Genomic DNA, 25875 nt, shown 5'->3' with positions numbered 1-25875 from the left:
GACCAAGCAATATATTTCTAATATTAATTTGCCAGTAATGGGGAATCTCCAGCACCTACCTCCACCCGCAGAGCCGCACACCAGGTATATGGCTGCTCTGTGCGCACAGGACCTGTGATGAGGTCACAGGAGGGGAGGAGTCAGGGTCACATGATCAGGGGCCTCAGTGTATGCAGGACTCTGCTGTGCTGGTTGTCATGGTGCTGGATGAGGGGAAGTTTATGTGTGGGGTCAGGAGGGATGGTTGAGCCTAGAGTGTATGGGCTCCTTCCAAGTACTAACCTCCATGGCGTCCACAAGCTATCATGCTCTGCTCTGCTGCTTTCCTTTGCCATCTTGGTAAAAAGAGAATACGCCCATGATGTGAACTCAGAACACGCCCCCTCCCGATAGGACACGCCCCCGGAAATGACATCACACCTGGAAGGAGCCCATACACTCTAGCATTTACCCCACATATATGGCTGCTCTGTGCACACAGGACCTGTGATGAGGTCACAGGAGGGGAGGAGTCAGGGGTCACGTGATCAGGGGCCTCAGGGAATGATATCCGCAGTGCAGACCCTACATGGAATCTTCTCAGTCAGTGACATTCCCGCCATTATTCCCCCTCACTACTGGCACAATTACCTCACGCCGCCTTTTCTACACAGTAATAAAATCACAGCTCACCTTCCCTATCCTTTACCCCTTATACTTGACCTGTTTAGCCAATTACCTGGAGATAAATGGTTTTACAAACTTAACGTGAGAGGGGCATATAACCTTACTACAGTAGATGGTGGCCCGATTCTAACGCATCGGGTATTCTAGAATATGCATGGCCATGTAGTATATTGCCCAGCGACATAGTATATTGCACAGCCCACGTAGTATATAGCACAGGCCACGGAGTAGATGGTAGAGCCCATGTAGTATGTAGCACAGGCCATAGAGTAGATTGCAGAGCCCACATAGTATATAGTACAGGCCACAGAGTAGATTGCAGAGCCCACGTAGTATATAGCACAGGCCACAGAGTGGATTGCAGAGCCCACGTAGTATATAGCACAAGCCATGGAGTAGATTGCAGAGCCCATTTAGTATGTAGCACAGGCCATAGAATAGATTGCAGAGCCCGCGAAGTATATAGTACAGGCCACAGAGTAGATTGCAGAGCCCACGTAGTATATAGCACAGGCCACAGAGTGGATTGCAGAGCCCACGTAGTATATAGCACAGGCCATGGAGTATAGTGCAGAGCCCACGTAGTATATAGCACAGGCCACGGAGTAGATTGCAGAGCCCATGTAGTATGTAGCACAGGCCATAGAATAGATTGCAGAGCCCGCGAAGTATATAGTACAGGCCACGGAGTAGATTGCAGAGCCCATGTAGTATATAGCACAGGCCAGAGTGGATTGCAGAGCCCACGTAGTATATAGCACAGGTCACGGAGTATAGTGGAGAGCCCACGTAGTATATAGCACAGGCCACGGAGTAGATTGCAGAGCCCATGTAGTATGTAGCACAGGCCATAGAGTAGATTGCAGAGCCCACTGTTGTGAATTTGCTTTTTGCTCCCTCTAGTGGTTACTAGTTTTTTGACTCTGGTTTTTCTGTCATTCCTTTTATCCGCACCTGGGTCGTTAGTTAGGGGTGTTGCTATATAAGCTCCCTGGACCTTCAGTTCTATGCCTGGCAACGTAGTTATCAGAGCTAGTCTGCTGTGCTCTTGTCTACTGATCCTGGTTCCAGTTATATCAGCTAAGTCTGCCTTTTGCTTTTTGCTATTTGTTTTGGTTTTGTATTTTTGTCCAGCTTGTTCCAAATCTATATCCTGACCTTTGCTGGAAGCTCTAGGGGGGCTGGTGTTCTCCCCCCGGACCGTTAGACGGTTCGGGGGTTCTTGAATTTCCAGTGTGGATTTTGATAGGGTTTTTGTTGACCATATAAGTTACCTTTCTTTATTCTGCTATCAGTAAGCGGGCCTCTCTGTGCTAAACCTGGTTCATTTCTGTGTTTGTCATTTCCTCTTACCTCACCATCATTATTTGTGGGGGGCTTCTATCCAGCTTTGGGGTCCCCTTCTCTGGAGGCAAGAAAGGTCTTTTGTTTTCCTCTACTAGGGGTAGCTAGATTCTCCGGCTGGCGCGTGTCATCTAGAATCAACGTAGGAATGATCCCCGGCTACTTCTAGTGTTGGCGTTAGGAGTAGATATATGGTCAACCCAGTTACCACTGCCCTATGAGCTGGATTTTTGTATTCTGCTGACTTCCACGTTCCTCTGAGACCCTCGCCATTGGGGTCATAACAGTTTGCCAGGCCAGTATTAAATGTTTAATGCATTGCAGAAGAGGGATTATAAGAAAGAAGATTCTGAGTTTTTTTTTTCTTCTTCCCCTTTACCTCAGAGTGGCTATGCTTGCTGCAGACATGAATGTCCAGACCTTGATTACAAGTGTGGACCAGCTGGCTACTCGTGTGCAGGGCATACAAGACTATGTTATCAGAAATCCTAGGTCAGAACCTAAAATACCGATTCCTGAACTGTTTTCCGGAGACAGGTTTAAGTTTAGGAATTTCGTGAATAATTGTAAATTGTTTCTGTCCCTGAGACCCTGTTCATCTGGAGATTCTGCTCAGCAAGTAAAAATTGTTATTTCGTTCTTACGGGGCGACCCTCAGGATTGGGCTTTTTCGCTGGCGCCAGGAGATCCGGCATTGGCTGATATTGATGCGTTTTTTCTGGCGCTCGGTTTACTTTATGAGGAACCCAATCTTGAGATTCAGGCAGAAAAGGCCTTGCTGGCTATGTCTCAGGGGCAGGACGAGGCTGAAGTGTATTGCCAAAAATTTCGGAAATGGTCCGTGCTGACACATTGGAACGAGTGTGCACTGGCCGCTAATTTTAGAAATGGCCTTTCTGAAGCCATTAAGAATGTTATGGTGGGTTTTCCCATTCCCACAGGTCTGAATGATACTATGGCACTGGCTATTCAAATTGACCGGCGGTTGCGGGAGCGCAAAACCGCAAATTCCCTCATGGTGTTGTCTGAACAGACACCTAATTCGGTGCAATGTGATAGAAAAACCGCAAATTCCCTCATGGTGTTGTCTGAACAGACACCTGATTTAATGCAATGTGATAGAATCCTGACTAGAAATGAGCGGAAAATTCATAGACGCCGGAATGGCTTGTGCTACTACTGTGGTGATTCTACACATGTTATCTCAGCATGCTCTAAACGTATAGCTAAGGTTGTTAGTCCTGTCACCGTTGGTAATTTGCAACCTAAATTTATTCTGTCTGTAACTTTGATTTGCTCACTGTCATCTTATCCTGTCATGGCGTTTGTAGATTCAGGTGCTGCCCTGAGTCTCATGGATCTCTCATTTGCTAAGCGCTGTGGTTTTACTCTTGAACCATTAGAAAATCCTATTCCTCTTAGGGGTATTGATGCTACACCATTGGCAGCAAATAAACCGCAGTATTGGACACAGGTTACCATGTGCATGACTCCTGAACACCGCGAGGTGATACGTTTCCTGGTTTTACATAAAATGCATGATTTGGTCGTTTTAGGGCTGCCATGGTTACAGACCCATAATCCAGTCCTGGACTGGAAGGCTATGTCAGTCTCAAGTTGGGGCTGTCGTGGTATTCATGGGGATTCCCTGCCTGTGTCTATTGCTTCTTCTACGCCTTCGGAAGTTCCGGAGTATTTGTCTGATTATCAGGATGTCTTCAGTGAGTCTGAGTCCAGTGCACTGCCTCCTCATAGGGACTGTGACTGTGCTATAGATTTGATCCCAGGCAGTAAATTTCCTAAGGGAAGACTGTTTAATCTGTCGGTACCTGAACATACCGCTATGCGTTCATATATCAAGGAGTCTCTGGAGAAAGGACATATTCGTCCGTCTTCTTCCCCTCTTGGTGCGGGATTCTTTTTTGTGGCAAAAAAGGACGGATCTTTGAGACCTTGTATTGATTATCGGCTTTTAAATAAGATCACTGTCAAATTTCAGTATCCTTTACCGCTGTTGTCTGACTTGTTTGCCCGGATTAAGGGTGCCAAGTGGTTCACCAAGATAGACCTTCGTGGTGCGTACAACCTTGTGCGCATTAAGCAAGGTGATGAATGGAAAACCGCATTCAATACGCCCGAAGGTCATTTTGAGTACTTGGTGATGCCTTTTGGGCTCTCCAATGCGCCTTCAGTTTTTCAGTCCTTTATGCATGACATTTTCCGGAAGTATCTGGATAAATTTTTGATTGTTTATCTGGATGATATTTTGTTTTTTTCTGATAATTGGGATTCGCATGTGGAGCAGGTCAGGTTGGTCTTTAAAATTTTGCGTGAAAATTCTTTGTTTGTCAAGGGCTCAAAGTGTCTCTTTGGTGTGCAGAAGGTTCCCTTTTTGGGGTTCATTTTTTCCCCTTCTGCTGTGGAGATGGACCCAGTCAAGGTCCGAGCTATTCTTGATTGGACTCAGCCCTCGTCAGTTAAGAGTCTTCAGAAGTTCTTGGGCTTCGCTAACTTCTACCGTCGTTTTATCGCTAATTTTTCTAGCATTGTGAAACCTTTGACGGATATGACCAAGAAGGGCTCCGATGTAGCTAACTGGGCTCCTGCTGCCGTGGAGGCTTTCCAGGAGTTGAAACGCCGGTTTACTTCGGCGCCTGTTTTGTGCCAGCCTGACGTCTCACTTCCCTTTCAGGTTGAGGTGGATGCTTCGGAGATTGGGGCAGGGGCCGTTTTGTCGCAGAGAGGCCCTGGTTGCTCTGTTATGAAACCTTGTGCCTTTTTCTCTAGGAAGTTTTCGCCTGCCGAGCGAAATTATGATGTGGGCAATCGGGAGTTGTTGGCCATGAAATGGGCATTTGAGGAGTGGCGTCATTGGCTCGAGGGTGCTAAGCATCGTGTGGTGGTCTTGACTGATCACAAAAATCTGATGTATCTCGAGTCTGCTAAACGCCTTAATCCGAGACAGGCCCGCTGGTCATTGTTTTTCTCCCGCTTTGATTTTGTTGTCTCGTATTTACCAGGTTCAAAGAATGTGAAGGCCGATGCTCTTTCTAGGAGCTTTGTGCCTGATGCTCCTGGAGTCGCTGATCCTGTTGGTATTCTTAAAGATGGAGTTATCTTGTCAGCTATTTCTCCGGATCTGCGACGTGTGTTGCAGAGATTTCAGGCTGATAGGCCTGAGTCTTGTCCACCTGACAGACTGTTTGTCCCGGATAAGTGGACCAGCAGAGTCATTTCCGAGGTTCATTCCTCGGTGTTGGCAGGTCACCCGGGAATTTTTGGCACCAGAGATCTGGTGGCCAGGTCCTTTTGGTGGCCTTCCTTGTCAAGGGATGTGCGGTCATTTGTGCAGTCCTGTGGGACTTGTGCTTGAGCTAAGCCTTGCTGTTCTCGTGCCAGCGGTTTGCTCTTGCCCTTGCCTGTCCCGAAGAGACCTTGGACACATATCTCCATGGATTTCATTTCTGATCTTCCGCTATCTCAGGGCATGTCCGTTATCTGGGTGATTTGTGATCGCTTCTCCAAGATGGTCCATTTGGTTCCTTTGCCTAAGCTGCCTTCCTCTTCCGATCTGGTTCCTGTGTTTTTCCAGAACGTGGTTCGTTTGCACGGCATCCCTGAGAATATTGTGTCAGACAGAGGATCCCAGTTCGTTTCCAGGTTCTGGCGATCCTTTTGTAGTAGGATGGGCATTGATTTGTCGTTTTCGTCTGCTTTCCATCCTCAGACTAATGGACAGACGGAGCGAACCAATCAGACTTTGGAGGCTTATTTGAGGTGTTTTGTCTCTGCTGATCAGGACGATTGGGTGACATTCTTGCCGTTGGCTGAGTTTGCCCTTAATAATCGGGCTAGTTCCGCCACCTTGGTTTCGCCTTTTTTCTGCAACTCTGGTTTCCATCCTCGCTTTTCTTCGGGTCATGTGGAGCCTTCTGACTGTCCTGGGGTGGATTCTGTGGTGGATAGGTTGCAGCAGATCTGGAATCATGTGGTGGACAACTTGAAGTTGTCACAGGAGAAGGCTCAGCGCTTTGCCAACCGCCGCCGCGGTGTGGGTCCCCGACTACGCGTTGGGGATTTGGTATGGCTTTCTTCCCGCTTTGTTCCTATGAAGGTCTCCTCTCCCAAATTTAAACCTCGTTTTATTGGGCCTTACAAGATATTGGAAATCCTTAATCCTGTATCTTTTCGTCTGGATCTTCCTGTGTCGTTTGCTATTCACAATGTATTTCATAGGTCCTTGTTGCGGCGGTACATTGTGCCTGTGGTTCCTTCTGCTGAGCCTCCTGCTCCGGTGTTGGTTGAGGGCGAGTTGGAGTACGTGGTGGAGAAGATCTTGGATTCTCGCCTCTCCAGGCGGAGACTTCAGTACCTGGTCAAGTGGAAGGGCTATGGTCAGGAGGATAATTCCTGGGTGGTCGCCTCTGATGTTCATGCGGCCGATTTAGTTCGTGCCTTTCATGCCGCTCATCCTGATCGCCCTGGTGGTCGTGGTGAGGGTTCGGTGACCCCTCACTAAGGGGGGGAGGTACTGTTGTGAATTTGCTTTTTGCTCCCTCTAGTGGTTACTAGTTTTTTGACTCTGGTTTTTCTGTCATTCCTTTTATCCGCACCTGGGTCGTTAGTTAGGGGTGTTGCTATATAAGCTCCCTGGACCTTCAGTTCTATGCCTGGCAACGTAGTTATCAGAGCTAGTCTGCTGTGCTCTTGTCTACTGATCCTGGTTCCAGTTATATCAGCTAAGTCTGCCTTTTGCTTTTTGCTATTTGTTTTGGTTTTGTATTTTTGTCCAGCTTGTTCCAAATCTATATCCTGACCTTTGCTGGAAGCTCTAGGGGGGCTGGTGTTCTCCCCCCGGACCGTTAGACGGTTCGGGGGTTCTTGAATTTCCAGTGTGGATTTTGATAGGGTTTTTGTTGACCATATAAGTTACCTTTCTTTATTCTGCTATCAGTAAGCGGGCCTCTCTGTGCTAAACCTGGTTCATTTCTGTGTTTGTCATTTCCTCTTACCTCACTGTCATTATTTGTGGGGGGCTTCTATCCAGCTTTGGGGTCCCCTTCTCTGGAGGCAAGAAAGGTCTTTTGTTTTCCTCTACTAGGGGTAGCTAGATTCTCCGGCTGGCGCGTGTCATCTAGAATCAACGTAGGAATGATCCCCGGCTACTTCTAGTGTTGGCGTTAGGAGTAGATATATGGTCAACCCAGTTACCACTGCCCTATGAGCTGGATTTTTGTATTCTGCTGACTTCCACGTTCCTCTGAGACCCTCGCCATTGGGGTCATAACAGCCCACGAAGTATATAGTACAGGCCACGGAGTAGATTGCAGAGCCCACGTAGTATACAGCACAGGCCACAGAGTGGATTGCAGAGCCCACGTAGTATATAGCACAGGCCACGGAGTATAGTGCAGAGCCCACGTATATATAGCACAGGCCACGGAGTAGATTGCAGAGCCCACGTAGTATATAGCGCAGGCCATGGAGTAGATTGCAGAGCCCATGTAGTATATAGCACAGGCCACTGAGTATAGTGCAGAGCCCACGTAGTATGTAGCACAGCCCACGTGGTATATAGCACAGGCCACGGAGTATATTGCTCAGCCACGTAGTATATAGCACAGGCCACAGAGTATATTGCACAGCCCACGGAGTATATAGCACAGCCCAAGGAGTATATTGCACAGCCACATAGTATATACTCACCTTCTGTCCACAGCTGTCACCGCCGCATTTGCTGCGCTGTTTCCTGCAGTCGCTAATTTAGTCCCCGGCTTTTGGGCGTGGTAGGCCCAACAGCGCCCATGGTCCCTGCCGGCTCCGCCTTCCTCACGGCGACTCCGCCCCTTTGCAATGCTTCTGGCCGGGCCTGTACAGAGTGGGCGAGGACTCGCTCTGCATACTTCCTTGCCTCCCCTGCCCTTTTGTCTCCGCTCACTGGCTGGCCGCGACCCGCAGCCGCTAATTTAGTCCCCGGCATTTGGCCGCGGTAGGCCCAACAGCGCCCATAGTCCCGGCCGGCTCTGCCCTCCTCATGGCGACTCCACCCCCTCATGGCAAATCCGCCCCCTTTGCAGCGCTTCTGGCCGGGCCTGTACGGAGTGGACGGGGACTCGCCCTGGCCTCCCCTGCCCTTTTGTCTACGCCCACTGGCTGGCCACGACCAATGAATATCCGCGACAGACAGAAAGACAGACAGAAAGACGGAAGTGATCTTTAGACAATTATATAGTAGATACGTATACGCCATGGTGACGAATGGAAGACCGCATTCAATACACCTGAGGGGCAGATTGAACATTTGATGTTGCCATTCGGGTTAACCAATGCTTCCAGTCTTTGAAAATGCCATTAATTATATTTTTTCTCACTGATTGGTAGATTTGTGGTAGTTTACCTGGATGATATATTGAGGTACTCACGTACTCTGGAGGAGCATGGTGAGCATGTCAGACAGCTGGAGTGGGAAAAACATTACCTAATGTCCTAGCACCAAGAAAGATAAAAAAGAAGATGGAAGATTCACTATAAGTGGCATCTTCCGAATAAATTCATTACATCGATCTGACGAATTGTCTATGTTGTCATGCGATCTGCCATGGTCTCTCTGAATTCACCCTTATTTCTACAGGTGAAATTTTCCCTATGAAAAGTCCCATGTCATGTTCCACCAGTTCTGTCCTCTATGTGATTATATGCTAATGTCAGAATGTATATGTGGGAAGGACGACCCAACCCCCCACAAAAGGCTGAACTCACACTGTTCCAAGATCCAATAGGGTTTTCTCAAACATGGTCTTTCACGCCACTGCACCATCAAACACAATAAAGATGACAAACAGCGGAAAATATTCCCCACAGAGGAGATTCCCCCACAGGTTCAGAATCGCATTGGACAACTACATCGGAAAGAAATCTTTTGGATTTATAAACTAAACACCTTATTCCAAATGGACTCAGCGAAATCACAGATGTATTTTTGTGACCACATTTCTGACTTCATAAATTGTATTATTTATTATAACAGTTTGTTGTCATATTCGGTGGCTCAGTGGTTAGTTAGCACTGTAGCCTTGCAGCACTGGAGTTCTGGATTAAAATCCCATCAAGGACAACATCTGCAAGGAGTTTGCATGTGTTTCCTCCAGTTTCCTCCCACATTCCAAAGACATACTGATAGAGAATTTAGATTGTGAGCCCCATTGGGAACAGTGATGATAATGTGTGCAAACTATAAAGCGCTGCGGAATATGTTAGCGCTACATAAAAAATAAAGATTATTATTATATTCATAATACATTTTATTGGTCTGTTCATTGGGGATCTTAATTATTTTAATATTTTTAACATACTTCTAATACTTTCATAAATGTCATTGTCATATTTATCACTCTTATTTATAATACAGTTTTCATACATTCCTACTATAATAACACAGTTTATTTATATCACATCGGGTAACTACTATTATTATTATTATTATTTTTTGTTATAGCGCCATTTATTCCATGGCGCTTTACATGGGAGGAGGGGTATACATAATAAAAACAAGTACAATATACTTAAACAATACAAGTCATAACTGGTACAGGAGGAGAGAGGACCCTGCCCGCGAAGGCTCACAATCTACAAGGGATGGGTGAGAATACAGTAGGTGAGGATAGAGCTGGTCATGCAGCGGTTTGGTTGATCGGTGGTTACTGCAGGTTGTAGGCTTGTCGAAAGAGGTGGGTCTTCAGGCTCTTTTTGAAGGTTTCGATGGTAGGCGAGAGTCTGATGTGTTGTGGTAGAGGGTTCCAGAGTAGGGGTGATATGCGAGAGAAATCTTGTTTACGATTGTGGGAAGAGGAGATAAGAGGGGAGTAGAGAAGGAGATCTTGTGAGGATCGGAGGTTGCGTGTAGGTAAGTACCAGGAGACGAGGTCACAGATGTATGGAGGAGACAGGTTGTGGATGGCTTTGTATGTCATGGGTAGGGTTTTGTACTGGAGTCTCTGGGCAATGGGGAGCCAGTGAAGGGATTGACAGAGGGGAGAGGCCGGGGAATAGTGGGGGGACAGGTGGATTAGTCGGGCATCAGAGTTTAGAATAGATTGGAGGGGTGCGAGAGTGTTAGAGGGGAGGCCACAGAGCAGGAGGTTGCAGTAGTCAAGGCGAGAGATGATGAGGGCATGGACTAGGGTTTTTGCATATTCTTGGTTGAGGAATGTACGGATTCGTGAAATATTTTTGAGTTGAAGTCGGCAGGAAGTGGAAAGGGCTTGGATATGTGGTTTGAAGGAGAGAGAGGGGTATGCATCAACCTATTGTGTCATTTTTTATAATGGCATCATAAACACCCTTGCCAACAGTAACATGGCTGTTGCATCACGGAACTGTCATGGTCCCGCTCGCCTCGCCGCCTGTTTCCTGCTATACTTACCACTCTGTGGTGTCCCGACGCGTTCCTGCTCGTTCCCGGGCTTCTGCTCCCGTCGCGCGGTCGGCTCCTGGTCATCCTCGTGTGCGCGTGCTCTGGGTTCTACGGCGCACGCGCACACATCACTCATTAAACCTGGCCGTTCCTTCTTCGCCGCTCTGTGGACTCTGACCCGGAAGCTATGCCTTCGCTCTCCTTATCAGGCCGCCTCTTCCTCCTGGCAGTGCCTGATTGTCATTTGCGTTTCACATTTGCTTCTGGCCCCACATCCTTCTGGCCCCACGTTCTTCTGGCTCTCCGCTCCACAGGTTTGCCCTATTTGCCTGTTTGCCTCTTTCCTCTCCGGTCCTCTCTCCTTTGTTTTCCTTATAGTGCCAATCTTCCAGTGTCTCCTGAAAGTCCTTGCTGCCGTGCCTTCATCGTTCCAGCTAGTCTGCTTCTCAATCCTCTCCTGCCAGTCTCCCGTGTCTTTTCCATTCCTGTCAGTCTGCTTCCCTATCCTGTCCGAGTGTCCTGTACTCTTGTCGGTCGTCTCTGCCCATTATACCTTTGTCTCAGTCCTGTCAGTCTTCCCTGTGCTCTTTCTGAGTTTACCTGTATCTCTGTCCAGTTCGTATTCCCGTGCCCCTGCCATATTACGTTCTCTCCTGTACCTCTCCTCTGGGTACTAGCTGCCGCGGCAGTAGTCTCTCTTGGGCCTGCCCCTAACACTCCCTGTATAGGGGGTGGTTCCACCGGGTCTACTGGCCCTAGGATTGTTCGCCGTTGCGGTCCAGCAGGTCCACCTTTGGAGTTCCTCTAGCGTTCTCACAGGAACACATTCACTCTGGTGATCTAGTGGTGGTGTTGGAAGAGACGTGGAGGATAACCTCCGAAAAATGTTTTCTCAGTTTAAAGGAGCTGGTCTCCTATACTTGTAATGCCCATACACTAAGTGTATGGGGTAACAAACATTTCACCCTGAGGGGTACGCATCAACCTACTGTGTCAACATTTTTTATAATGGCATCATAAACACCCTTGCCAACAGTAATGTGGCTGTTTCATCATGGATCACGTTCACTCTGGTAATCTAGTGGTGGTGGATGATGAGGATGAGGAGAAGGAGGAGGATATCAGCAAATATCCAAAATCAGGAAGTGTATACCCATGAGTGGATCTGAAGAGGTGCATGGGAATATACCTTCCAAAACAAATCTGGATTTGAGGTTAGGTTTCACTGTTATCATGTGGTGGTGTACAGAAGTCTGGCCCAATCCAGCCCTTGTTCATTTTCATAAGAGTCAGCCTGTCAGCATTTTCAGTTATCAGGTGGATTCGCTTATCAGGTATAATTCCACCAGCGGCACTAAAAACGCGCTCTAACAAAACGCTAGCAGCAGGACAGGCCAGGACCTCAAAGGCGTAGAGTGCCAGTTCATGCCACGTATCCAGCTTTGAGACTCAATAATTGTAAAGCACAGAGGAATCATGGAGGACGGTGTTACGGTTAGCAAGGTACTCCCTCAGCATCTTCCAAAACTTTGCACTCCTTGTGAGAGTACTCCGCACCTCATGGCCACTGCAATAGGAGGATGTGAGAAAACTCTCCCAGAACTTTGCCAGTGTTCCCCTGCCTTTGCTGGATTGGAGTTGTGTCTCTCTCACCTGCACTCCTTGGTTGTCCAATGAACTGTGACCTCTGCCGCCAGCGTTACAGATGGGAATTTTTTTAATAAGTCCGCAAAAAGGGCTTACTGGAACTGCACCATTTTAGTAGACATGTCTGCCTCTGGTAGAAGAGATTGAAAGTTTTCCTTGTAGCATGGGTCTAGAAGTGTCACCAACCAGTAATGAGTGTCACTCAAAATTTTGAGATTACGAGGTTCACGGGAAAGGCAGTGCAACATGAAGTCAGCCATGCGTGCCAGACTGGAAACAGGCAAGACTTTTGTGTTCTCACCAAGAAGACGACTGACCATGCTCTCCTCCTCCTCCCTGTCCTCAGGCCATCCACACTGAATAGATGGTATGACAGTAGTGTTTGTAGTACCATCTATAGCGTATGAAAGTAGCTCCTGTTCTTCCTCCTCTTCCTCATCACTGAAGCCACGTTGGGATGAGATGAGGCTGGACTGTGTGTAATCACCCTGTATGGTTCCTTGATCGATCTCATCGTGCTCCACCTGCAATGCATCCTCTTTGATTGTAAGGATAGAGCATTTCAGAACACAGAGAAGCAGGATAGTGAAGCTAATTATTGCATCATCGCCGCTTACCATCTTTTTAGAGTACTCAAGGTTTTGTAGTATAGAACATATGTCTGGCATCCATGTCCAGTCCTGAGGTCTTATGTGTGGAGTCTGAACTGAATACCGACGGCCTTGTTGATGCTGGTAGTCAACCACTGCCCTCTTCCTCTCACAAATCCTTTCCAACATATACAGTGTAGAGTTCCAATGCGTGGGGACATCACACATCAGTCGGTGAGCCGGAAGCTGCAAATTCTGCTGATGCAAGGCAAGGGCAGCTGAAGCTGTACCTGACTTTCTAAAATGGGCACACAGGCAGCGTACTTTGAAAAGCAAATCTGGCAGCTCCGGGTAGCTTTTGAGAAACCGCTGAACCATGAGGTTCAGGCTTGGCACGTGTGTGAGCTAACCTCGCCTCAGAGCCGCCACCAGGTCTGGCCATTGTCACAGACGACCATGCCTGGTTGTAGGTTCAGGTGTGTCAGCCACAGATCTGCCTGCTTTTTCAAAGCTGTCTACAACTTCAGCATTGTGCGGTTTGTCAGTTGTCACCTAAGCATATTAGGTTCAGCACAGCCTGTTGTCACTTGGCTGAGGCAGTGCTGCAGTGCTTCCAGCTTGTGACTGATGTGGTCATTTCAGAGATGGAGGCTGAGGAGGAAGTGCAGGAGCTGTAGACTGTGGGGGCAACCCTGATTGATGTAGGGCCCACAATCCTTGGCGTCGGGAGTACGTGTTCCATCACAAGGTCTGACTGGGTCCCAGCTTTCACTGTTAATTGAGCGCCCGGCCAGGGCCTAGGGGTACTCAGTATCGGGTCTGGTGATCATTAAAGGGGAAGTCACGTGGCAGCGGCCCGGTCCGTGTCCCTGGGAGTCCAAGTAAAAGGGATAGTCTTTAAAGGGGTTTGAATAAAGTTTGTAAAAATGAGAAATGTTCGTGATGTCACCTGTGGTACTCGGTCAGAAGTGACCGACACTGCTTAATGGGGTCCTCTGGGGGTGATGGTTCTGCAGCAAAGATGGTATTACTTCCCACAGGTGAAGCTGGGTCCCCAGGGATCCCGTTGTGTTTTGCAAGAATGGTGGACACAGGGTTACAGTCTCTTTACCTGGTTTACTGATGATAGACAGCCACAGTCCAGGCTACCAGCAACAGGTGACAGTGGAGTCCAGGCAGCCTGAAAACGAGTAGAATCCCCTTTGCCAGGTCAGATTGGGAGCCTTACACTATGCGCTAAATAATGCCTGTGGCTTCTGTCAAGGTTCTCTCTCTTACTCTTTGTCCTGGGACAGTTCCTGCATGGTAGGCACCGCAAGCCGATTCCTTGGGGTCTCTATTCATGGTGACTCTGGGTTCTGGATGTTGCTGTACCTCAGGGTGTAATGTGGGCAATTCACTTTCAATTTCCTTACAAACAATCACACTGGCGCTCGCCACAAGGTGGATCGGTGACTTAACAAAGAGAGAGAAAATGGTATCAGAAAAAAATGCCCCTAGCTGCTGGGATCAGTAGCAGGATATGTGCCGACCCTGTAAATGTATGAAATAATTACCACAATATATGATACCGCGCTTGGGGTTCGGTTGTCTATAGATCTACCCACTTACTTCAAGTGCTTCAAGGGAAGCGCCTTTTAATATAGGTGTGTTAGTGATACATATACAAAGCGAACATGGCATTTAAATCATCACCCTGCAGTGTTCCCCAAGTACTATAGATAATTGCACTTACCCTAGTTTCCGTGAGAGTACGCTCTTATGCCAAAGACTTCGGGGAGTTGGTCCAACTGGTGGGCGCTGGACATGCAGGGGATCGCGTAGGACTTACTGCTTGCTAATACTAGTGTGGGAGCAGGGAGCGCGTCACAGCTGTGCGATAACACGGGAGCCTCGGCCGAAGGCGTCCCTAGTTACAGCTGGAGGAAATGGCTGCCAGTACCTGCTCGCGCTTGCCTGAATGTGATGTCACACAGCTACGGAGCGGCGTTAGGACCAATAGAGGAGGGTAACCAATGCGTTGTGAAGGTAAACGAGATTCTTCATCAGGGTTAATGCCCATCACTCCATCTCCTCCATATATACCTTCTGATAGCGCTACTAATCCCGCCCTTACCCCGCCCTACTTAGCCCTGGTATTCAGTCCACATACTTCTATATGTGCTGATGCAGCCAATGCCGTAATCTCAATTTATTCACTGCATGCTTAGCACAGGTATACTTGATCTCCTGGGGCTACCTCTGCTCACTGTGGGCATGACAGATTCACCGATAGCAGGCGGTGGATTCTCTTGCTCCACTGCTGGTGTGACATCTGCTGCTTGAGCCCACTGGTGTAGAGTCTCATCTGGTTCGGATTGATTTTGAGTCACATCTCCCTCTGGTATTTCCAACTGGTGAAAGGTCAAAACAGGCACCACTCTGGCTTGATTTACTTGAGTCCATGACTGGGGAAAGTTTCCAAGAACGGTATGGATTCTCTCTTCTTTTTCCTCCATGGGTTGAGTAGTACCTGGTCTTTCTACTTGTCTCTCAGTTGGTATGGGCATACTTTAAGATGATCCCTAGATACCGCAGTCGAGGTTTCCCCTCCATCTTTGCTTTAGTGTTATCAAAGTTTGATGGTAAGATGGTATATGGTTCTGCTTCCCACTGGTCATCAAGTTTGTGCATTCTTCTTTTCCGCTTCAGAACTTGTTCCCTTGGTGACAAGGGAATTGCAGGGGCACGTTGATTATAGTCTCTTTCTTGTCTCTGTCTTGCCTGGGACAAACTTCTTTCCACGCATTATTGTACTGTTGTTGCTCCATATCCCAATCAGCATCTGGTGATATTGTTTCTGGTGTTAGGACTCCCATATCAAGGTAAACCGGTAATTTACTTTGTCTTCCTCTCATTAGGTAGGCTGGAGTGCAGTTGGTGAAATTTACCGGGATATGATTGTACAGATGTACCAGATTTGGCAACTTCTCTGGCCACAGGTTTCTCTCTTCCAAAGGCAAGGTCTTCAGACCGATATCCTTGCTATTTGATGAGGTACTGCAGTTGATTCCTGCGGATCCTGGAGTCCAGAATCTTCTCTACCACATACTGTTCTTGTCCGTCCACTAACACAGGCTGAGGAGGAGGTGTAATCCGACCCTGAAATGTATTTGGGGACACCGGTTTAAACAAGGAGACATCGATGTGAATACTTTTCTGCCCAATGATGACAGAAGTATTCTAGGAGTGATACCTTTATTGGCTAACCAGAAAATAATATGTTTGCAAGCTTTCAGAGCACAGTGGCTCCTTCTTCAGGCAAGATTACAAATAGATTAATAAAAGACAAGCACAACATTCAGGGTATGTGCACACGTCAGGATTTCTTGCAGAAATTTCCTGAAGAAAACCGGAAATTTTCTGCAAGAAATCCGCATTTTTTTTTGCGTTTTTCTCCAGATTTTTTCGCGGTTTTTTTAGCATTTTGCAAGCGAAATTAGCTTGCAGAATGCTAAAGTTTTCCAAGCGATCTGTAGCATCGCTTGGAAAACTGACTGACAGGTTGGTCACACTTGTCAAACATAGTGTTTGACAAGTGTAACCAACTTTTTACTATAGATGCTGCCTATGCAGCATCAATAGTAAAAGATAGAATGTTTCAAAATAATAAAAAAAAAAATGGTTATACTCACCTGCAGACAGCCGATCTCCTCAGCGGCGTCCGTTCCTATAGATGGTGTGTGTGTGCAGGACCTTCGATGACGTCGCGGTCACGTGATCGCGACGTCATCGCGGTCATATGACCGCGACGTCATCGCAGGTCTTTCACACACACCATCTATAGGAACGGAAGCGGCAGCATGCACCGATGAGAGGCGGGAAGACTCCGGGGGCCATCGAAGGTGAGTATATGACTATTTTTTATTTTCATTCTTTTTTTTAACCAATTATATGGTGCCCAGTCCATGGAGGAGAGTCTCCTCTCCTCCACCCTGGGTACCAACCGCACATAATCTGCTTACTTCCCGCATGGTGGGCACAGCCACATGCGGAAAGTAAGCAGATCAATGCATTCCTAGGTGTGCGGAATCCCCGCAATTCCGCAAATTTAATGAATATGTTGCTTTTTTTTCCGCGATGCGATTTTTTCGCGGAAAAAAATGCAACATTTGCACAAGAAATGCGGAATACACTGTAAATAATAGGAGGCATATGTAAGCATTTTTTTCGCGTTTTTATCATGTTTTTATAGCGAAAAAACGCGAAAAAAACGCGAAAAATACTGAACGTGTGCACATGGCCTCAAAGAATAATACAGGAGGACATTTGTTAGGGGGTGGGAAGTGTGATGAGTCCATAAATAAGCCATGGTAATCCAATTAGGCATTTTCTTACAAATGGAGAGGCAGTGGGAAAAATGTTCTTAGTTATCTGGAGTCTGTCTGGTGGAGGTGTGAATTGTATCCATGTAGTGACTCATAAATCCAGGTGGTAAATTGAGTCCTACTGTCAACGAATTAAACATATTCATTAGTTTGTATTCACAAATTTTTCTTTCCCTGTGGTCCTTAAAATTACCTTTTAGTATTAAGACTTTTAAGTCTGTCATACTGTGTCCAGGTCCAGAGAAATGTTTTCCCACAGGTGTGTCCATTTCATTCCCGATTGTGTGCCTGTGTAAATTCATCCTAGTTTGTAGTCTTTGCATAGTTTCCCCAATATAGATACTTCCAGGGCACCTCGTACATTGTATCATGTACACCACGTTGGAGGATGTACAAGAAAAGGAACCCGTGACCTTATAGTCCTGATTTGTGTTTGGTACACAGACTATATCTATTGGTAATATGTGGGTACACGTTTTGCATTTTTTATTGTTACAGGGGAATGTGCCAGTCACTGATGGTGATGAGAGGACACTTCTAACAAGCAGATTCCTTAAGTTAGGGGGCTGTTTGTAGGAGAGAAGTGGTAGTTCTGGGAATATATCTCAATTTGTGATCTCTATGGACTATGGGTTGGAGATCAGCACCAATTTTCCTTAGGATGCTCATGTGGGGGTTGTATGTGACCACAAGAGGTTCCCTGTTGTTATCCTCTCTCAGTCTGTAATCCAGCAGGCTGTTTCTTGGGATCCTTGTAGCCCTGTGGATCTGCTCATCTATTACCAGTGGATGGTATCCTTGTTGTAGGAATGTATTCCTCAGTGATCGCAGCTGTAGTTCCCTGTCTTTGCTGTCTGAACAGATCCAAATATACCTCAGAGAATGACCTCCTCATCTCGCTGGTCCAGGAGCGAGTCCCGTTGTGGGACACCCAGGATCCACTGCAGTCAAACAACGTCACGATCCGGCGCTTATGGAATGAGGTGGCCAAAGAGATGTGGGATGGCTGGGACAACGCCCCGACACGGGTCCGAAATGCATTTGGTAAGTATTGCACTGCAGTGTGAAGCAGCAGAGACCTTGGCCGTGCTCACTCGACTGTGTGTGATGAAAAAAACTCTCAGGAGTTTCTGTCATCACACACAGTTGTGTGAGCACGGCCAAAAGTCCTTTTTCTGACCACAATTTTTTTTTTAACAGTGGCCAAAGTCAAAACACGTTGGCGTCCGATGAAGGACCGCTTCAACAAGGACCTGCGTCAAGAGAGCCATGTTCCCAGTGGTTCAGGAGCAAGGATCAGAAGATACAAATACCATCGAGTTCTGGCATTTTTAAGACCGGTCCTTGCCCAGAGAACGTAAGTATCACGTGCATTAGGTTGCATTGTATTGCCATAATCTGTATTTTTATATTCCACAGGATTTTGCGTCTGGTTAATATTTGGTATTAATTTTCTTTTTCCTTTTTTCACAGCACATACAGCACTACTGCTGGCCCAGGTTCTGGAGCGGTCCTTCATCCGACAGCCACGGACCCATCCCAGCTATCCAGCAGCGCAGCAGCAAGTGGGCCTTCCACACTAACTGGAGACCAGGGAGCTGGTCCATCAGGTCTTCCCCTTTCGCAGTCCTCTTCCACTGCCCCTTTTTTTTGGGCTCCTCCCGGCAGCGGCAGAGGGCTTCGGACAGGTCACTCATGCCCGAGTTTTTGCACTTGAGCTCGGTTTTACACAAAGCAATCAAGGTTTTGTCATGGGGAGACTAGGTGAGCGAAAGCTAATAACCCGGGCCCCTGCAATTTCCCTCAGACTAGAGAAATGCTGACTGACCCTCTACCTGAAGTTTACACTGATGGTGTGCATGTCCAGGCCTCGAACCTCACCCTGCCTCCTGTTACAACCCTAAGGTGAAAACCTCCGCCCTCCACCCAGTGAATGCAATACACCAATACCCACAGTTAGCACAGACAAGGATCAAGGAAAATATACACCACGCCGCAGTCACTCAGGAATACACTATAAATGTGCAGGGCAAAATAAACACAAATATAGGAAGGAGTAAATAAGACAAAGGAAAATACACCACCAGCAACGATTCTCCAACAACCAGCTCTCCACTCCAGACCGAGATAACAACGCAAGACAGAAGCTATGATCGGCGACGCCCAATGATCAGGAAAGCTATTTAAAGGCAATGGGCATGGCCCAGCTTCCAATCCGAGGATCAGGTAAATTAACCCCGGAACAGCTAGACAAAATCTAGCCGACGCCAATGAGTAAATAGTGGTCAAAAGCGGAGCTACCGCTGTCTGTCGGACGACCTGGTCTGAACGGCGTCCGACATGACAGTACCCCGCCTTCTACGAGGGACCCCAGGGCCCTCACGGCTTATAGGACCCGGCTTGTCCGGATGGCGACGATGAAAAAAGCTGACCAGCTGATCCGCATGAACGTCCGAGGCTGGTACCCAGGACCTCTCCTCAGGCCCATAACCACACCAGTGTGCCAAGTACTGTAAAGTGCGGCGCACTACATGAGAGTCAACCACCTTGGAGACTTCAAATTCCAGGTTACCATCCACCAAGACTGGAGGTGGCATAGGCACCGCGTCCACAGAACCCACCACCTTCTTCAGAAGAGACCTGTGGAACACGTTGTGTATCTTATACACCGTAGGGAGCTCCAGTCGGTACGCTACTGGGTTAATGACGGCGGTGACCCTAAATGGACTAATAAACCGTGGACCCAATTTAAGGGATGGTATCTTATGTTTTTTGTGGATAACCACACCCAGTCATCCACACTCAGGTCCGGACCTGGCACACGCCTACTGTCAGCCACATGTTTGTACCTAGCACCCACACTCAACAGGCACTGTTTAACTCTCCTTTAAACTGACGACAATTGTGCTCCTAACTGGTCCTCCTCCGGAACGCCGGAAGAGCCCCTCTGACTCAAAGTACAAAATTGAGGATGTAGCCCGTAAACACAAAAAAACGGAGACTCCCCAGATGACTCCTGGCGGTGATTATTGATGGCAAACTCAGCCAAAGGAAGAAAGGTAGACCACTCCTCCTGGTTATCAGAGACAAAGCAGCGTAGGTACTGTTCCAAATTTTGGTTCATACGCTCAGTATGACCATTTGACTGAGGATGAAACGCCGAAGAATGGGACAACTTGATCCCCAGCCGTGAGAAAAATGCTTTCCAAAATTTTGACACAAACTGAGACCCCCTATCAGATACGATGTCAGACGGAACCCCATGAAGTCTGACCACCTCCTGCACAAATACCTGAGCCAGAGTCTTAGCGTTAGGCAACGAAGGCAAAGACACAAAGTGCGACATTTTTGAAAACCGATCAACAATCACCAAGATGACCGTGTTCCCAGCTGATGAGGGCAAATCAGTGATGAAATCCATGGAGATTTCCGTCCATGGCTTACTAGGTACCTCAAGAGGAAGTAGTGTGCCAACAGGACGGGAGCAGGGCGTCTTAGCCCTAGCGCACGTGGTACAAGCTGACACGTATGAGACCACGTCCTGTCGAATCTTGGGCCACCAAAACCGACCTGACACCAACTCCAAAGTACCTCTAACCCCTGGGTGGCCAGACAGGACAGCATCATGATGCTCCGCCAGAACCTTTAAGCGGAGATGAAGCGGTACAAAAGATTTGTTGATGGGAAGCTCAGATGGTACCTCCTCCTGAGCCTCGGCAATCTCAGCCTCAACCTCGGTAGTGAGAGCCGAAACAACAACACCCTTTTGGAGGATGGGTACTGGATCCTCCCGAGGTTCTCCCCCCGGAAAACACCTGGACAGAGCATCCGCCTTAGTGTTTTTAGACCCCGGTCTGTAAGTGACAACAAAATTGAACCGCGTGAAAAACAATGCCCAGCGAGCCTGCCTGTGGGACAGACGCTTGGCTGACTCTAAATACAGCAGATTCTTATGATCGGTAATAACCGTAACCTGATGTACCGACCCCTCCAAGAAGTGTCACCATTCCTCAAAGGCCAACTTAATAGCCAACAACTCCCTGTTGACGATATCGTAGTTACATTCGGCGGACGACAGTTTCTTGGAGAAATAGGTGCACGGACGCAAACCACTCAAAGATGAGCCTTGAGATAGTACCGCCCCCACCCCAACCTCAGACGCATCGACTTCCACAACAAAGGGTTTTGATACGTCTGGCTGCACAAGAATGGGGGCTGAAACAAAACTGTTCTTAAGAAATTCAAATGCGCTCACAGCAGCCTCAGGCCAAACGGAGAAATTGGTACCCTTTTTAGTCATGTCAGTTAGCGGTTTAGCAATGATGGAAAAATCCTTGATAAATTTCCTATAGTATTTAGAAAACCCAAGGAACCGCTGAAGTGCTTTCAGGTTATCAGGACGTTCCCAATGCAGCACCGCTTGCACCTTAGCGGAGTCCATTTTAAAACCAGAAGCAGACACAATATAACCCAAGAACGGCAACTCTTGAACAAAAAATACACATTTCTCAAGTTTAGCATACAGCTTATTCTCTCTGAGAAGCTGTAACACCTGCCTGACATGATCTAAATGAGCATCACGGTCTCAAGAATATATGAGAATGTCATCTAGGTACACAATAACGAATTTCCCCAAAACATGCGAGAACACATCATTGATGAAATGTTGGAACACTGCAGGTGCGTTAGTCAACCCAAATGGCATCACCAAATTTTCAAAATGACCCTCAGGGGTATTAAAAGCCGTCTTCCACTCATCACCGTGACAGACTCTTATGAGGTTGTACGCCCCCCTGAGGTCAAGCTTGGTAAACCACTTAGCACCTGCCACCTGGTTGAACAAATCTGGTATCAGTGGCATAGGGTATGGATCACGAACTGTAATCTGGTTCAACTCCCTGAAATCCAAACACGGGCGTAATCCGCCATCTTTCTTCTTCACGAAGAAGAACCCTGCTGCCACCGGCGAGGATGACGGCCTGATGTGCCCTTTGCTCAAGCTTTCAGCAATGTAATCTTTTAACGCTTGTCTCTCCGGACCGGAGATGTTGAACATCCTTGCTTTAGGCAATTTGGCCCCTGGTTTAAACCTGATAGAACAGTCATAGGGACGATGTGGCGGCAACTCTGAACAACCCTTCTCAGAGAACACATCCACAAAATCCAGAAGTGACTCCGGAACGCTTGAAGTCACCGCAGCCACACATGTGGCCAGGCAATTCTCCTGGCAGAACTCGCTCCACTGAATTATGTCCTGAGTTTTCCAGTCAATTACCGGGTTGTGCATAGACAACCAAGGAAAACCCAAAACCACCTGAGCAGGAAGATTCCTGAGCACCTTACAAGTAACCCGCTCGGAATGTAGAACCCCAATGGGGAGTTTCACCTCAGCCACAAATTCAGTAATCTCCCCCTGAGAGAGAGGAGCTGCATTGATGGTGACCACGCGGATAGGATGAGACAGTTTTTCAATCCTAAAACCTGCTGTGCGCGCAAACTCCTCATCAATGAGATTTGTGGCTGAACCACTATCCACAAAAACAGTAATTGGTAGCTCACTGCCAGCGATAAAAACCTTAGCACGGAGCATGCATTGAGAAACCACTATGGAGGATATACATAAGCTCAGATTGGTCTACTCCACACCCTCTGAGCTTAGAAGTTTTCCGCCGTTGCGTTTTTCTTAGTCAGCAGAGGACAGATGTTAATAAAATGACCAATTTTACCACAGTAAAAACAGGCTCACTGCTTCCTGATCTCTGGGGCTCGACGCTTTACATGTGACACCCCTGCGATTTGCATAGGCTCCGTGGGCTCACCTGCAGCAACCTCACGTGAACCTAAACCTTCACCCACAGGCAGTGTCTCATGCTCCCCCTGACGCAGACGGCGATCAATGCGGACAACCAGACTCATAACGGAATCTAGAGAAGCAGGAGTCTCGTACATCAGAAGGGCTTTTTTAACCCTTCCAGAAACCCCATGATTAAACTGACTCCGCAATGCTGGATCATTCCATTGGGTATCGATCGCCCAGCGGCGGAATTCAGAACAGTAATCCTCTACTACTCGCTCCCCCTGGCGAATGGAGCGTATCTTAGATTCTGCCAGAGCCATTCTGTCAGGTTCATCGTAGATTTTCCCAAGAGAAGAAAAAAAACTCTCCACAGAGTCAAATGCAGCAGAATCAGATGGCAAAGAAAACGCCCATGCTTGGGGATCCCCGCTTAACAATGACACACGCTGAGCCTCGTTACCCAAGGAGATCGGGCGCATACGGAAATATAGTTTGCAATGTGGTACAGTACAATGGGTAGGAGCCCTGGCCATGGAGCCGTAGTCTCCTGCATCATTTTGGTCAATTGTCCCTTCAGTGTGCCGTTCAGCCTCTCAACTTTCCCACTGGATTGTGGATGGTACGGAGTATGGAGGGCTACAGTAGATCCAAGCATTGTCAAAACCTCCTGATACACATGAGAAGAAAAGGCCGGGCCTTGGTCACTTTCGACGACTTCTGGAACACCATATCAGCATATAACTTCCATCACCAGTTTCTTCGCTGTAGTCTTTGCAGTAATGTTGGTAACTGGGAATGCTTCAGGCCAACTGGAGAACATGTCGACAACCACCAGACAATATTCATACCTTCCAGACTTAGGCAACGTGATGTGGTCCACTTGGAGCCTTTGGAAAGGATAGTCGGGCTTAGCAAGGTGCTTCGGGGGTACACATTGAAGTTGACCGGGATTGCAGGTCTGACAGATATTACATGCACGGTTGTGTGCTGTCAGGACTTGAAGAAATACCTGGAGCCCAGTAGAATTTTTGTACATTTTTCTCCTCGATATGTGGGCCCACGTGCCCACATGGCAATAGCAGGGTACATCCGCTTAGGGAGACACACAAGTTGGTCCTTTTTCCAGAGACAATTGTCCATACGTGCTCCATCAGCCTTCCACTGCTTCACTTCTTCCTTTTGGGGACGTTCTCTGCATCGTCAATAAGCGATCTCGCAGGGTCCGACAGAAAACCTCAGTCTGGCGTAGATCATCAGGTTACGGTAGAGTCAGTGTTTCTTGTAACTGTTTACGCTGAGAGCATGTGGTCACCATAGTTGGTATGGTCTGTTCAACGGGTAGGAGAGCAGCAGCTTTTGCTTGCATATCCACAAAGACATTACCAACAGTGTGTGGACTTTTCCTAGGACCGTGCGCCTTAATTTTGATAATGGCCACCTGGGTAGGTAATTTGATTGAGTCCATGAGGGTTTTAACAGCTTCAGCATTCTTCACTGGAGTTCCGGTGGTAGTAATAAACCCTCGATTGACCCATAGGGCTCCGAAATCATGAGCAATACCAAATGCATACTGTGAGTCCGTGTATATATTAGCCCGCCTGTCTTTGGCCAGAACACATGCAGTAGACAGAGCCTGAAGTTCTACTTCTTGTGCTGACAGTGAGGGAGGGAGTGCAGCTCCGTGCACTACAGTATCTTCCGTAGTAACAGCATATCCGGTGTGGAATCTGCCAAATCATCAGCACATCTTAAACCGTCTTCCAGGGCATTGTAGAGAGGTTGCATTATGCGGGATGCGTCCGGTATCCACTGATGACAATAAGTACATAGTCCAAGAAAACGCTGGAGTTCAGTCTCATCTTTTGGTAAAGGAAGGGAGCTGACGGCTATTTTTCTTTCTACTGTGAGGAGTCTGGCACCCTGAAGGAGACAGTGACCTAAAAATATCACTTGACCAAGGCAGAACCGAAGTTTCGAGGCCGAAACCCAACAGTTCAGATCTGCCAGATACTTGAGGAGGCTAACAGTGGCAACAATGGCTTCCTGCTCTGTTCGTGCACACAACAAAAGATCAGCCACATACTGAAGCAGCATGACATAGCGGTGACCTAACTGCCAGGGAAAAAGACACTCGCCCATATTTTTTGCAAACTGATTGGGACTATTTTGGGCCCCTTGTGGCATAACTGTCCACGTCAATTGTCGTCCCTGATAAGTGAATACAAACAGAACTGGCAATCTGGGTGTAATGGAATGCTGAAGAAGGCATTGGCAAGGTCGATAACTGTGAACCAAGCAGCATCCTGAGGTATCTGGGACAAAAGAATATGTGGCTTAGGCACCTTTGGAGTTTCCAGAACAGTAGCTGCATTAACTGCCCGTAGATCTTGTACCAGCCGGTACACAGGGGGTTGGCCGGGTGGAGGCTTTTTCTTAATGGAAGCAAGGGCGTGTTACATGGGGAAACACAGGGTACCAGGGCACCATTATCGAGCAACGTTTGTATTTGCCCCTTGAGGCCCCGCTCCTGATCATGTTTCAAAGGGTACTGATAGACTTTGGGAAAAGGGGCACAAGGTTTGAGAAACACTTTTACTGGTTCCACAGGCATTATTGGGGGTGGATCTGGGCCTATCAGGGCCATCATAACCGTGGGAAGGGCGTGTAGGATACAGATCTCATTGTGACCATCTGACCATCATCTTGGAATTGTATTCTGGAGCGGAACTGTGATAATAAATCTGCCCCAAGTAAATTTACCGGACATATAGGAGACATTACGAACTGAGCCGTGACTTCAGGGAAAGGTCCCAATAGGATGGGTTTTATAAGAGTATATTTATTAAGTCTGCCATCTACACTGATTAAAACAAGCTCTTGGTCTGAGAATTGACATGACGGGGCTGGGGAGTGAGATTCTCAGACATAGGGTTAAAAGAAATATTGGATTTGTGTAAGGTGGGGAGGGCAGGAGCTGAAGTCTGTTGTGGGCCACTGATAAGGAACGGAGCTGCGTCCTTGCAGCTGTGGGGGGGGGGGACTGAGATTGGA

The 25875-nt window shown here is 47.6% G+C and overlaps 2 protein-coding genes across 2 annotated transcripts in view; both read right to left on the bottom strand.

Moving 5' to 3' along the window:
- Positions 1–87, bottom strand: part of LOC143766661 (uncharacterized) — a 447161-nt gene extending 447074 nt beyond the window's left edge. Inside the window, exon 1 of the mRNA XM_077254495.1 lies at positions 60–87. The gene's annotated coding sequence lies outside the window, so the exon portion shown is untranslated. The remainder of the gene's footprint in view (positions 1–59) is intronic.
- Positions 1–25875, bottom strand: part of LOC143766657 (uncharacterized) — a 1190188-nt gene that overhangs the window by 356761 nt on the left and 807552 nt on the right. The window lies entirely within an intron of this gene.

Source organism: Ranitomeya variabilis, chromosome 4, assembly GCF_051348905.1.
Source record: "Ranitomeya variabilis isolate aRanVar5 chromosome 4, aRanVar5.hap1, whole genome shotgun sequence".
In the NCBI taxonomy this organism is placed as follows: Eukaryota; Metazoa; Chordata; class Amphibia; order Anura; family Dendrobatidae; genus Ranitomeya; species Ranitomeya variabilis.
This window is presented reverse-complemented; position numbering and strand designations above follow the sequence as displayed.